At 34.3% G+C, this 11237-nt stretch overlaps 1 long non-coding RNA gene across 1 annotated transcript; it reads right to left on the bottom strand.

The window, feature by feature from the left end:
- Positions 1-9466: 9466 nt before the first annotated feature.
- LOC132555367 (uncharacterized) lies at positions 9467-10009 on the bottom strand. Its single transcript, XR_009554433.1, has 2 exons — positions 9846-10009; positions 9467-9593 (listed from the first exon to the last, which is right to left on the bottom strand). It is a non-coding gene; the product is annotated as an uncharacterized LOC132555367 (long non-coding RNA).
- Positions 10010-11237: the final 1228 nt, after the last annotated feature.

Genomic DNA, 11237 nt, shown 5'->3' with positions numbered 1-11237 from the left:
TTAAAAAACCTCAAATTAAAATGCATGATTGAAGAATAACATAATCAGATTATAAATCCAAGAGCAATCATAGGGTTGGCTTTGCATTTAGTTATATCCACTGAGTAATATTTATTTTACTGACTGATTGAGTGACTGCATGTCACACTGCCAGCAAATCGAACACAACATGCAGGCAGTCTCATCAAACGTCAGACCGTGATACTCGGTCAGACATTTTTGCTGGAATGTATGCTTCTGATTTAGTTCATACTGTTTATTTTTATCCTTTTCTGGCTGTGTCTCGGTCTTTTGTTTTTCATTTGGACCATCCCCTCGAGGAGGTAAAACCAAATGATGTTAAATCCATCATGACAATGTGAAAACAAATCAAGGTTACGTAAAAGCTTGAAAGAGCCTTTCCAAACAAACGCAAAATTGAGACAGATTACAATCGTTTTCGGAACATTACTGACTTTATCCTACAGAACAATGCATACAATGATTATTATTTTAGGTAGAGTGTTTGATATCGATGGAATCGATTGATTACGCCAAAGATAAAACAATAAAAAGCGCAATTTGGTAGAGGAATGTTTTCATTGATTTTAACAAAGGATTTAGTCACTTTGTCTGCCGAAATGTACTTGTCCGACCTGATTTTGCACTGGTACGGATAAGTCGGTCAAGCTTTATTGTCGAGCCCTGACTTTGACATTTGTCCTAGTGAATAATAACTGATGTGCTTATATCTCTTGGAAAAATGAATTAACTTGATGAAAAAAAGTCTATTTTTCTCTAAAACAAATTCATATAAACTACAACATCTAGATTTTGTATTACAACCATTTTTATGCTGTGAGCATTTTCAATGCTCTTCAGCATGTTGCTGTCGCCCCTGAGGCTGAGTATCAGTACTTTGTTTTCATTGGTTCATAAATCGAAAGTTTACTCCTACCCCATCTGCCGGACATTAATGTAATAATTGTATTATCACCCCTACAAGTTGCTGATGCTAGTCATTAAATGAAACAACCTTATCGAGGTTTTGTTCATTACTTGTACATCAAGAAAACGTTTTGTGTTGTGTATTAATGATAATCAGACATCGAAATTTGTAAATACAATGACAAAGGCTCACGTTTATGGTGGTAAATTTTGCGAGGCGATGCCAATATGGCGGCTTATCTTTCTTTTCCACGCGATGCATTGTGGGTGTCATATACATTTGTATATCTTTCTTTTCTTTTTCTTTTTCGAAAATTTACTTCCCGTTTAATACTGTTGAAAACTATTAAAAATACTGAAATATGTAGTTGAAAATAAAAATGAAACTAAAATAATAATGATTTAGAGTAGCATAAAATTTTGACGGAAATAGCCGGGGTGCTCTGTGCTGGTGGACCCTGAAAGAAGACGGCGGCTGAAAGAAGATGGCGGGTAATTTATGTAGGTAAGTATCACTATATATATGTAATCTGAATTTAAAGTCAATACTTATACTGAACTAGCAATTGCATTTTTTGCAACAATTCATTTGGAATGAGCCTTCGCATGTATTGAATTTTGGCTCGACGGTGACGTGCAAGCTGGGCACTGCCGCCATGGCACTTTTTTTTCAAAATATTTTCAAGACTTTTCCTTTGAAGCAGTATGCATTTGAAAAATGTTATGTAAGCATCTAGCACATTTTTGTTGCTTCCATAAAGTATTTCAGTATTTTGAAATGGATTTATTTTTGAATGGTCTCATTGCAGTCACTTCTGTCAGTGGCCCAACAGATCGGAAATTAACCAGAAAAAAACTTATCCGTAATATTGTACTGTACTACTTACGCTACCGTGAATAGATCTAGGAATCTATCTGTGTAATATATCGATTTTACTTTAAAATATCGGTCACTGTCCACGTTGTTGTAGATCTAGCTCTTTCAAATTTCTGATCGGAGATAATTTATGAGTACCCCAAGGCCAGAGTATGAAATCATACGGGAACTCTACAGCTATGTTAATTGTAAGTTTTACATGTGAAGTTAATATATATAGTTTTAGCTTAAATTTAGTTTTTGTCTTTCTGACATGATGTCTCGTTGATTCTGTTGAAGAGTGATGCATGTGAACGATTACAATATGAAGATTGGGAATGATGAAGATGTCAATTAACATCTGAATCCCGGAAAGGGTTTTAATAAAGATTAGGATAAACCTAGCAAAGTGTTAGGTCTCAGTGTGAATGTGTAAAGTGTAAGGTCCCAGTGTGAATGTGTAAAGTGTAATTGGTACAATTGAACTTTTAATATATGTACTGTATTTGTTCATCTCAGAAATTTCAGTATTATGTCAACTGCATCCACTTTCAGTTCAACACTTTTGATTCATCAATTTTACACAGCCCTAGGCTCAATATTTGTCGTTAATTGTTGACTGTTTTTTAGCATTTTAGAGTTTTGTTTTCATGGTGAATGGAATGAAAGGAGATAAATAGTCTAACCAATACCCCTCGAGAGCTAATTAAGACATTGCAGTATTATCACTTTAGGCCTTATTAAAGTCAAATTGAAACTTTAAGAAACTCAGGTGGCCGTAAGTACAACGATAAGATGTCAATAATCAATGAAATTGATAAATTGAGAGGACATTTTCTTAGTACAGTTAACCAGGCTTTGTAGTGGTTTGTTCAGAACTGTAGTTCTGGTTAAGTAACCATTAATTGTGTCCTTCCAGTTACAATGACATACATTTTTGAAATACCTCTACTGTAGCTAAATGTGGCATTTGTAATAGACATCCAAAGTTAATTTTGTGATAGACGTAGCTAAAGTTAATTTTAGGATCAGTTAGGACAGCTACTGTTTGTAACAGGCATGGGTTCAATTACATGATGATGTAATTAATTAAATTACAATTACATTATGAAAATGGCATTGCCATTACATGACGGTCCAATGTAATTAATTAAATTACACATTACTTTTCAAGTCAGAATGATTTTTGAAATACAAACGTCAAAATAAATTATCATACTGCACAGATTTATCACATGAATTTAACTTTATGATTCAATCTCTGTATGACCATGGTCAAGATATTATTATTTTCTAGCTGTCCATTGCTTAATAATTTGATAGTCCTGAACGTCAAAATAATTAATTACAGTATATTTAATATAGACTCCTATTGGGAAGTTCAAGACTATAAGCTTATACAGAAGTGTATATTTCTTGCACATAATCATAGCAATAAAGAAATATAGTTATTTATTTCCCTTACTCTCTTTCAGCAGGTGGATGTCCCTGAAGAAATGAAATCTGGAATGGTAGAAGGTATCTCTTGATTCTTCTAACTTGGAATTGGCCATTGTGACCAACAATGGATTTGAGGACCTTATGGTGGAGAAAAACGTCCTTCTTTCCGATCTCCAATTAGATGTTGAAGATGATTAATCACTTGAGGAGATGCTAACATGCATGTTGCCTTTTAAGGTCACAGTACTCTCTAAAGGCGGCAATATATTTACCATCACAAAAGAAGAATCAACAAATTGCGGAAACTAAAAAAATGTGGAAAAGATCATTGTATACTACATTTGTAGTAAATTTCTATACAATCTTCAATTTACTTGAGTAGAAAGATTCACTAGTTATACCAAGTTTGTGTAGAAAGGATCACTGTATACTGAGTTTGTAGTGTACATAGAAAGGTTTACTTATTTTTTTCTATGTTTAGTGAATACAATATATACTGAAACGAATAAGAAACACAACTTCAAATTGTAGGTTTAATAAAATAATACTTGTGAGCATTATGTCTAAATTTCATATGTAATAGTTAATATTGAATATTGATGTAACATCCTCTAAATGTTTGGAGATTTTTAAGAAAAGGTCACTTCGCTAGAAGGTCATGATTGGTAGTACCCTACGTGAATCCAAGTTGAAATGGCAGCAGTTTTGAAACCATGCCCTAATATCGTGTGTGTCCTCCTCGAACAGCTATAGCATCTCTAATTCTTCGTTGCATCGAGTTCATCAGGGAATTGACTGTCCGTATTGGAATGTTATTCCATTCTTGGACGAGTGCATTTGCTAACTGGGGGAGGGTATTTGGGGGGTTACGGCGATTGCGAATTCTTCTGTCTAGTTCATCCCACAAATGCTCGATTGAGGACAAATCGGGGCTATATGGAGGCCAATCTATAGGAACAATGTTCTGTGTTGCAAGAAAGTCTCTACAGACTCTTGCAATGTGTGGTCTCGCGTTGTCTTGCTGCAAGGTTAGATGATGCTGCCTAACAAACGTCACAACATGGGGCCTAAGGATCTCATCCCGATAGCGTACGGCCGTTAAATTCCCATTGACTATCACCAAAGGTGTCTTCAAACCATGGGAGATTCCTGCCCAAACCATAACTGATCCACCCCCAAATCGGTCATGCTCCAAAACACAGGCGTCAGCAAAACGTTCGCCTCGATGCCAGTACACACGTTGACAGCCATCTGCACGAAATAACGTTAATCGAGATTCATCGATGAAGAGCATGGACCTCCAACGTCTCATAGGAAAACATCTGGGCATATGTGCCGTCAGCCATTGCATACGACATGCTCGACGTTGCGGTGTTAGTGGTAAACCAACGTACTGTCGCCTTGCATGCAAATTAGCCTCACACAGTCTGTTGATCACTGTTTGGGGATGAATCCGATGGTTATGATTACCAATCGTATTCCTTGCCGTTTCAGCAGCCGTTAACCTCCTGTTACGCAAATGTGCCAGCCTAACAACCCGGTCTTGACGTCGCGACGTTACGCGTGGACGTCCTGATCTCGGCCAGTCATCGACTCTTCCTGTGGCGTTAAGACGTGAAACTAATCGACTAATAGTCGATTTGTGAACTCTGAATTGTCGAGCGACGTGGAGTTGCGTGCTCCCTGCCATAAGCATCGCGATAGCACGTCCTCTATCAGCCTGTGATAACCGTGGCATAATTGTAAAAGGAACTATTGTTTGGCGATGATGTGTCTCGATGTTAGTGATAAATTGATACTGGTTTGAATGAAAATGAACGCATATGTTTGTACAGGCATGGTTTTTGATGTTTTTACTGCGCCGGATGTGCATAGGTTTCTCGTCATACCTGGTTGATTTTGACCATTGGTTGTGCATAGGTTTCTCGTCATACCTGGTTGATTTTGACCATTGGTTAGGGTGATAGGCAGGGTGCACTTTTATTTCCGCGATTTTTATACAGCTATGTATATTTAATACAAAATTAATAACAATTTTCCAAGTTGCGTTTATTTTTCGTTTCAGTACATAAAAAAAAACTTTTTGTAGAAAATATCACCGCATACTTTGTTTGTTGTTTACAAATGTGTAGAAAAGATCGCTGTATACCGAGTTTTTAGTTTACAATTGTCTAGAAAAATCACTGTATACTGAACATAATACGACTTCTGTTTGAAACCTTCATTTGAACTTAGATAGTATTTTTTTTTATTTATCTTAAAAGTCTACCCTCAACAATTTTGTGTATGCAATCTTGTACTAGGATATTGACATGACAAGATTACATTGCTGATCAAAGCATGGAAAGAATACTGCATAAAGAAAACAAGATATAAGCATCTTTATCATGTTTTTATTTTTATTATTATCATTATTATTATTTTTCCATGATGTCTGTCCACATGGAATTTGTAAGCAATCTTGTGCATTCTTATACCACCAAAAGGATGGGTAAATGGAATCAAGTTGTCTAACTGTCCATCCATATGTTTGTCTGTCTGTGGACACATCTTGTCTAGACAACTCCCATGAAACTTTACAGTAATATTCGGGACAATGTGTAGATGTGCATGCACCATTTTCCCCTCGAAATATTTATTGCCATGGCAACTGGTCAATATAGACAGGTTTTGCATGTCGGTCAACTGCTAAACCTGTGGACCAATTTCAACAAAACTTCGCAGGAATATTAGGGAACATGTGCACATGCCGCTGTGTTTCAGAGGATGTTTCTGTGCAAAAGGTCACCATGGGGAGATAACTAAGGCTGTGGGTGTTGGGGGTATTAGTTATCATTTGGACTACAGTTTCAGTTATCCCTGGGCAATGTGGAGAGGATATAGTAATGATTTTGAGGATTGAATGTAGAGGTCACAGTACTTGCATGAGTACAATATGATTACCTTGTAAACGCATTGAGACCAATACAGTTAGTATACCTTAATCAAATTTGGAACATGTATCCCTTATGAATAAAATATCTTGCGACAAGTTTTAGAGAACAAAGAATATATAAACATGAAAAATTGGAACAAAGACAATATCTACTTGAAGATTCCCTGAAAAAGTACAAGGTGAATAAGACCAGGTTTTCCAGAAGAATAGGCATCTTCTATTTTAAGTTATGGTGACAAGTCATGTTTGTTTTAGAAAATTGGCACTCTTATGCAGTCATTTACAAACAATCTGGAAAATGAAGCTGTCCAATATTTGTATGTAGCATGTTATTTGCATGATGGTCTAACTAATGGTCTTAATCCAATAAGATATGCAGTCTTTAAAGTGATAACATGGTGTCCAAGATCAACATTCCCTACAATGTATCCAAAGAAATGGACAAATTCCCTATCATTGCATCTTGGAGCCTACTTGGGACATGTATTACAGAAGTAATGTGTACTATGCTTGTTATTTCTGATATCTGCTGGTCATTTTTTATGGGCTGCAATGATTTACTGCTTGCATATAGTTGGTTTCAGTATATAGCAAGCTAATAACAAAGAATTTATTTTTTAATGGTCTTAGCATACCAGTACTTTCATTTTATTTCTCTGGTGTGTAACTAAAGGTAAACAAATGTAACCAGTGATCATACTCTATTAATGATTGAACACCTTTGATTGATGTTGAGTAAGTGTACAGATGCCATTCTTTGTTTGATGTTGTGCATATCTACACTGAAATTCCCTTTGGCATTTTGACTGATGCTAGTCAGTGCAGTTGATTACACTTGACATTTCCTTGATTTGTTCTATTATAAATTAAGGAATTTCTACTTAGGTAATAGAATCCTTAATTGCAGTTAAATCTCACTGAAACTGAATGTTACATTTCAATTAAGTTTACCAAACTTCATTTGAATATCCAAATATATGTATCTTTAATTTAATATTCTAATTTTACAGGTCAACTTAGAACTAGTTTTAAATCTAAATTTAGATGCTGGAAACTGGGAAATTTCCAGTTTGACATCTTATTTCTGGTAATTCAGTAAAGGGCCTGTTTCCAGTAATGTTAATTCTCCATAGGAGCCTGCCCCCGTATAATTTCTTATCTAGCTCAACTACTGTTTTTTTCTTTTCCGAAAAATAATTTTACACCTTTCCGACACCCAGATTTCATAATTTCAGTGAAAATGTATTTTTATAAAGTTGTCAATTTCAGCATCAAAGACATAAGTTCGTAAATAAAAGAAGGTTATCTCGAAATTGTAATTCGCAACATAGTATAAATTTCTTTTGATAAATATTTCCAAAACATCGAGTTTATTCATAAAACATAAAAAAAATATATTCTCGGATGAAAATGCACTTGCAGAGACACAATTATGAAGAAAAATGCCATAAATTTGCAATTTTCTCCCGTTATGTAGTTTTGGATGCAAATTTCCATCAGAAAATCAGATAGAGCTTTACTTGTTTCATATGTGTACCAAAAATCAGCTAATTCCATGTGGTGGAACGTTCTCATATCGCCACCTGAATGTGGTTGTAAATTGAAAGAAAAGGGTAAATGAGTAACAACCTTGTCTGAAACCCTATTATATAGCTTATTATATACAAACTTTTATATTGAATATCAGAGCGGATATTTTCATGACAGTTTTATGATGTAAAAAAAAAAAATAAATAAATAAAGTACTGTTTCCCCGTCTCGATCTTGATTACTTGAGAACCTCTGGCTCCTGGTTAAATCGCCGAACATTTAAGTGATGACGGCGACTATGAGGTGTGGCTTTATCAGCACTCCCCAGACCTTCTCCGATGTCAAATACATTCTCGACACAAAAGCCAAACGAAATATAACGTTTGGATACGGTTCACCGTTTCACCCGATGTTGAGGCCCCAATAAAGGACTACTACTGCCAGTGCCCAGTTGGAGAGAGAACGATGGGAATGTGTGCGCACATCTCCAGTATCTTGTACTACCTTGGGTATTACAGGACGCTGGAAAACCCTCGACCATTACAACCACAGGTAAAGAAATTCCGACAAAACTTGAATAGTTTTCCATGCGGCAACAGAGTGCATATGTCGAAAGTATGTTTTGGGCTCTATATGAAAGATCCCCGTTACCATGTGACTAACCAAACTTATAAATATAGGTATTATACAATCGCCCGTAGCTATGAACACTCCCGTAAATGTGAAAACCAACCAAAATCACGTTTTGTTTGTTGTTCTGTCTATTTGTCAGCCAATGTCTTCAACCACGGGGACTTACGAAGTAGCCATCTTGGATTTTTTTATGAAAAAGTGTTTCTCTCACTTTTTTTCATATCTGTGTACATATTCTCAACATACTGAGTAAATACTCTCGTTTTTTTGTTAATTATCTAAAGAAAGTCGAAAATCAGCAATTCAACCATAGGCTAATTCAACCCAACATTTGAAAATGTTCCACCACTTACATTTTGATGATTTTTCCTCTCATCAATAGCATATTACGTACTATTTGATAGGATAAAAATTGGTTTGCATCCAACGCCCATAAAAGGGTGTCTAAAATGTTATCATCGAAAATGGCATTTTTGAGATTGTTTCTTCCATAAAACAGCCAAATGGTGCGATGGAAACATGATTTTTTGTCACAATCATGACCTGAATGTATTCTTTACGGTGACTATCATTTGATTAGATTTTCATTAATATTTTACATAACATGCACATTTTATCGACACTTAGCTTCTGAAAGGTACAACTTTGAGGAGCCATAAAAAACAAACCAAGTGACCTAAATCTCTATACTTGATAGATTTGTGACCACAACGGCATGGGCAATGCACCACCAACAGGAAATTTGAATCAGAGAAGGGGCCGTTTTGGAAACCGGCCCTTTAATCTAAAATCACATTTTGTGTGTATTTGGTCATATAGAATTTGCATGCACTGAATTTCCTATAACCCATTAACTAACCTCTGCTTGTATGTTATATTGTCATCTGTTTTTCTGTGAATTGTAAAGTGGGCAGATTTTGAATAAAAACTGCCTCATCTTTACATTAGCATATATCACAAATAGTTTGCAGTGTGTTAAGTAAATCTGTTTGCACTAGTATGTATGATTGCACAGTTCTATTTTGGATTGGGGTATAATACACAATGCTACATGTTTGCCAAACACAATACCTCCAAGCAAGGAGCTCACCATAATAGTTGCAGTAAGGAAGTAAGATTTTGTCAGTCTTTAGTTAACACAAAAATAATTGTTACGAATCTTCAGCTTTATTATGAAGCAATAATTTGTTTTCATATCAATTCAGGGTGTGTTATTATTCACATGGCTCCAGAGAATTTTTCTTGACAAAATTTTCACTTGGTGTCTTCCAGCTGAAAATGAAAAAAAAAAAAAAAAAAAAATGAGAAAAACAAGAATGTATGTGAAATATTAAATGTGTGATGCAATCCATCTATAAACCCTTGCTGCTGTGTCTTTTGCTTCAGTGTGCACTGCTGGGTGCTTTTCACATTTTATGATTTAACTGGGTTAACTTCAAACTTAACTTAGCATCAAAAATATTTTTATTGAACAATTCATTTAATACATAATGACTGATGTTATCGCTGCATATATCTACACACCTGGAATTTGTAATAAAGAGGAGAGAGAACCAGCAACACTGATTACAGGAATGTTCAATTTTTCCAAAACATCAGTTGCTATGACAGTTTACTTCATCTCGTTTAAAATCCAAAGTCTTTTTTATTTTTTTGCAATGTACATAACCCATGGCCATTCATTAACCTGAAAAGAATAAAACATTTTGATTTAAATGATGAATAATTATCTGAGCCAACATTCTTTAGCTGTTTGGTTTATCTATTCTTTTATTTATTTATCTATTTATTTATTTACTTTGATATGAATACAAAAAAAGTCGTAGTGAAAACTCCTGTACAAGTGGTATAAAATTTGTATGGCACTTCTATAGCGTTCTATAGCTTTCTTGGAAATGTTTACTTCATATATACAGATGAGAACAGTTTCTTAATAAATCAAATTTAAATTTAAAACACAATCATTCATTAAAACTTCAGTAAAACTGAAGTTGATATCTTGCAATTTAATATGAAATCCTTGTTCACATGTCATCACAAGTTATTTAATAATTAAGATAACTTTATAAGATATTGACTTCAGTTTACATTATTTTTATAGTTTTTAATTGGGAAAAGTAATCATGGGTGAGAGGCACTTGTTTTGAAATTAGTTAGGTGTTGGGGTTAAATCCCCATTTTTGTAATTAATATTCCATATACTAAATGTTCCATGAATAGTGGGGTTGCTTAAAAAAATAAAGATAAATTTGTAAAAGCTCAAACAGAAATTGGAAACAATTTAACAAATGATAACTCATTATCAGTTCATTTCAGATATTAGACAATTTGTAAAAGCACAAACAGAAATTGGAAACAATTTAACAAATGATAACTCATTATCAGTTCATTTCAGATATTAGACAATTTGTAAAAGCAATTTAACAAATGATAACTCATTATCAGTTCAGTTCAGATATGACATCTTCCATATAAAAGTGCACCACTGTCTGTCAACATGTGTAAAGTCATTTATTTCTGCTAGTTAAGGTTTTTAATTGAAATTATTATTTCATGATGTTGTTATCTTCCATTTTTATCAGTAAAAAACACTTTCAATGAAGAAAAAATCAATGCATATAATAATAAATGAATTTTGATTTTGATTTAATTGGTGTTTTTGACAGATTTTAACTCCTTGACAAACAGACATGGCAAATGATGATGTATTTTTAAATAATTGGTTTTGTTGTATGCCACCTCTTTTATGCAAAACGTATATCTTGTATCACATATTTTATGTTTGTGAGCCTTAAACTGTTATTCTTTTATACACAATAAAAGAAATTAAGAATATAAATTGGAAATGATGATGTGTTTTTGTGTATATATTCAAACTTCATGACGTTTTTGCTCACTTTTAGAGATGGGCTGTGC

This window comes from Ylistrum balloti, unplaced genomic scaffold, assembly GCF_031769215.1.
Source record: "Ylistrum balloti isolate Yb309-2 unplaced genomic scaffold, AGI_CSIRO_Ybal_v1 Utg370480, whole genome shotgun sequence".
NCBI lineage: Eukaryota > Metazoa > Mollusca > Bivalvia > Pectinida > Pectinidae > Ylistrum > Ylistrum balloti.
This window is presented reverse-complemented; position numbering and strand designations above follow the sequence as displayed.